General features: G+C 44.1%; 2 pseudogenes across 1 annotated transcript; one reads left to right on the top strand and one right to left on the bottom strand.

Moving 5' to 3' along the window:
- On the bottom strand, positions 1-1,174 carry LOC116085627 (annotated as a pseudogene). Its single transcript, XR_004116677.1, has one exon. The product of XR_004116677.1 is annotated as an actin, cytoplasmic 2-like (transcript).
- A 686-nt stretch (positions 1,175-1,860) lies between these two features.
- LOC116087216 lies at positions 1,861-2,274 on the top strand (annotated as a pseudogene).
- Positions 2,275-4,501: the final 2,227 nt, after the last annotated feature.

The following is a 4,501-nucleotide window of genomic DNA, read 5'->3' as shown; positions in this document are numbered from 1 at the left end:
ATTTTTTCTGCGCGTTAGGTTTTGTCAAAGAAAGGGTGCAAAACGCAGCTCAGTAACAGTCTGCTTAGAAGCATTTGGGGTGCACGATGGAGGGGCCGGACTCATCGTACTCCTGCTTGCTGATCCACATCTGCTGGAAGGTGGACAGTGAGGCCAGGATGGAGCCATCGATCCACACAGAGTACTTGCGCTCAGGAGGAGTAATGATCTTGATCTTCATGGGGCTAGGAGCCAGAGCAGTAATCTCCTTCTGCATCCTGTAAGCAATGCCTGGGTACATGGTAGTGCCACCAGACAGCACTGTGTTGGCATAGAGGTCTTTACGGATGTCAACGTCACACTTCATGATGGAATTGAATGTAGTTTCATGGATGCCACAGGATTCCATACCCAAGAAGGAAGGCTGGAAAAGATCCTCGGGGCATCGGAACCGCTCATTGCCAATAGTGATGACCTGGCCGTCAGGCAGCTCATAGCTCTTCTCCAGGGAGGAAGAGGATGTGGCAGTGGCCATCTCCTGCTCGAAGTCTAGAGCAACACAGCACAGCTTCTCTTTGATGTCATGCATGATTTCTCTCTCAGCTGTGGTGGTGAAGCTGTAGCCACGCTCTTTCAGGATCTTCATGAGGTAGGCTCTCAGGTACCGGCCAGCTAGGTTCAGACACAGGATGGCATGAGGGACAGCAGAGCTATCATAGATAGGCATATTGGGTGTGACCCCGTCTCCGGAGTCCATCACAATGCCAGTGGTATGACCAGAGGCATACAGGGACAGCACAGCCTGGATAGCTACGTACATGGCTGGGGTGTTGAAGGTCTCAAACATGATCTGGGTCATCTTTTCATGGTTGGCCTTAGGGTTCATGGGGGCCTCGGTGAGCAGCACAGGGTGCTCCTCAGGGGCCACACGCAGTTCATTGTAGAAGGTATGATGCCAGATCTTCTCCCTATCGTCCTAGTTGGTGACAATGCCGTGTTCAATGGGGTATTTCAAGGTCAGGATACTTCTTTTGCTCTGGGCCTCGTTGCCCACGTAGGAGTCCTTCTGACCCATACCCACCATCACACCCTGGTGCCTAGGGCAGCCCACGATGGAAGGGAAGACGGCCCGGGGAGCATTGTCGCCTGCAAAGCTGGCTTTGCACATGCCAGAGCCATTGTCGATGACGAACGCAGCGATATGGTGAACTGGGGGTGGGTGTGGACTGGCGGAGGAGCTACAAGAAGCCTTTGCTCACGGGTGCACGCGGACTCGACAGTCATAAAAGGTGTTCTTGCATGTCCACTCCCAACTTGGTACCCACTTTTGAGGATCTGTACTATTAACATCTTATCTGATACAAAGCAGCCTGAGAAATATGGGATTAAGGTGGGAATTTTGAACTAGTTCACTCATTTGTCCAGTTTAGGGAGAGGTTAGCACCCTGGTTGTTAGCTGGAACACAATCTCTGGCACAAGGCCAAGACGCAACAGCTGGGGATTTCCTTAGTGCTAACATGATGAATGTCCTTGCATAGACGTGTCCTGTTGCCACTGAGCTGGTTTAAGTATTTGTAAAACAGGTGTGATAATCGAAGAAGAGGAAGAGAGTTAGTTGTTATTGACAAATTATTTTGATACCCCAAAGAGAGATAAACAGAGACTATGGACCTCTAACAAGCAATTAATGGCTAGGTGTGAAATGAAGTTGGTGGTCGTTTACAGGAGAAACTGTCACCTCCTGCAGTGGGTAAGAAACACAATTAAAGATCCGCTTTCTGAGACATGGTGGTACATACAGTGAAGCTCTGTTAAGTCTCCTCCTGTCCTGCTTCACTGCTATTTGCCCCTGCTGAGAAACACGTCAGGCAGGAAGCTGCATGGCAGCCATAGCTTCTAAAGATACTGGAAAGATGTCCTTGGAGCCCGTGGTAGCTATTCACCAAGTTCAAGTTCACCAGCCACAACATGAAGTCACTGGAGAAGGTGTGTGCAGACGTGATCAGAGGCACAAAGGAAAAGAATCTGAAAGTGAAAGGATCTATGTGCATGCCTACAAGACATTAAGAATCACTACAGGAAAAACATCTCATGGTGAGGTTCCAAGACATGGGATCATTTCCAAATGAGAATTTGCAAGTGACTCATTGATTATCATAGTCCTGAGATTGTTACAGATTCTTTCCATCAGTATTGAGCCTGGAGTGGAGGTTGAAGTGACCAATCAGTTTTATTTTTTTAAACTAGGCAAAATTCACTATGTGAAGGCGGAGTTCTTATGCCAAAGACCTTGAGCTATGCGAAGACCATGCCTGAATATCCCAGAAGATGTTGGCTCTAAAACACCCACCAACCTCAAACACTGCTTGTACAGGTGGACCAGCCCTCCCTAGTAGTAAAAGTGTTTTTGCTGTACTTAAAGGGCATTACACAAGCTTCTCCCTTAGAAGAAAGCCCTTGCCACACCAAGGGGTTGCTTTCATCTTCTCTATCCACTACAGATAACTTAGGTTAACTTCCAACATAGTCCAGACAAGTTAAAAAAAAAAAAAAAAGACAACTAACCAAAATAATTTTCCAACAGTATATTGGAAAGCTCCAACGGGCCTTGTGACTGTTATCTGGGATTAGGGTTTGAGACTATATATTTATAGTGAGATAGAAGATAAACTAAGGCTGTATATTCAAGAACTCTTTGATGACTGAGTACATTCTTAAGAAATCAGATGAATACCTGATGCATATGATGCATGTGAACAAGCATATTCATTCTTAGTGTCTTAGAAACCCAGAACTCAGAAAACATTCAGTAAAGAAAAATATTTTAGTTGTCCTCGTGAAAAGAGGAAGAAATAAAAGGACTCAAGGAGGGAGTTGAAATGTGAAAGTTTCTGATAGAATAGGAAGCTAAGAAAATCTTCTCGATGGAACAGTGGTGAAGCTGGATGGAGTTGCCCAAAACAACTGCATCAGGCTGCATGTTAATTCCCCAGAAACACACTCCAGGTTGACAAGCATGATGATAAGAAAAAGAAACTGGACAGGATCCCTCTGGTTTCCTTCTGAGCCCAGAGGTGATCCTGTGCCACAGGACTCCATACCCAAATACTGCTGGGAGAGAGCTGGTCTCTCAGGAGTACTGACATGCCTGTGAGCACAGGTAAGACCATAAACTTCTGCTCTGATGGACCCAACCAGAGTCCTCAGGACACAGGAACAAAGGAGCAGCCTGGGACAGAATCCTTCCAGTTGACATCTGCATCCAGAACAGACCCTGTGTCACAGCTCTCCATATTGAAATACTGCTGAAAGAAAGATGATCTCCCAAGAGTTTTGACACACAGGCTTGTAAGAAGGAAAAACCAGTCAGAGACAGCAAGACCAGCTAACACCAGAGATAACCATATGGTGAGAGGCAAGGGCAAGAACATAAGCAATAGAAACCAAGGTTACTTGGCATCATCAGAACCCAGTTTTCCCACCATGGTAAGTCCTGGATACCACCAAAAAACTAAGACTCTGATTTAAAATTGCATCTCATGATGATGATAGAGAACATTAAGAAAGACATAAATAACTCCCTTAAAGAAATACAGGAGAACAAAGGTAAACAGGTAGAAGTCCTTAAAGAGGAAACACAAAAATCCCTTAAAGGATTACAGGAAAACACAACCAAAAAGGTAAAGGAATTGAACAAAACCATCCAGGACCTAAAACTGGAAATAGAAACAATAAAGAAATCACAAAGGGAAACAACCCTGGAGATAGAAAACCTAGGAAAGAGATCAGGAGTCATAGATGCAAGCATTACCAACAAAATATAAGGGGTAGAAGAAAGAATCTCAGGTGCAGAAGATACCATAGAAAACATTGACACAACAGTCAAAGAAAGTGCAAAATGCAAAAAGTTCCTAACCCAAAACATCCAGGAAATCCAGGATACAATGAGAAGACAAAACCAAAGGATAATAGGTATAGAAGAGAGTGAAGACTCCCCATGTAATGGGCCAGTACATATCTTCAACAAAATTATAGAATAAAACTTTCCTAACCTAAAGAAAGAGATCCCTGTGAATATACAAGAAGCCTATAGAACTCCAAATAGAATGGACCAGAAAAGAAATTCCTCCTGTCACATAACAGTCAAAACACCAAATGCACTAAACAAAGAATTGTAAAAGCAGTAAGGGAAAAAAGGCAAGTAACATATAAAGGCAGGCCTATCAGAATTATGGCAGATTTCTCACCAGAGACTATGAAAGCCAGAAGATCCTGGGCAGATGTCATACAGACCCTACAAGAACACAAATGCCAACCCAGGCTACTACACCCAGCAAAACTCTCAATTACCATAGATGGAGAAAACAAGATATTCCATGACAAAACAAAATTTACACAATATCTTTCCACAAATCCAGCCCTAAAAAGGAGAATAGATGGAAAACATCAACATAAGGAGCAAAACTACACCCTAGAAAAATTAAAAAAAAAAATCTTCTTCAACAAACCCAAAAGGAGATA

This window comes from Mastomys coucha, chromosome X, assembly GCF_008632895.1.
Source record: "Mastomys coucha isolate ucsf_1 chromosome X, UCSF_Mcou_1, whole genome shotgun sequence".
Lineage (NCBI taxonomy): Eukaryota > Metazoa > Chordata > Mammalia > Rodentia > Muridae > Mastomys > Mastomys coucha.
The sequence above is the reverse complement of the archived record's forward strand: the minus strand, read 5'-3'. Positions and strand labels throughout refer to the sequence as shown.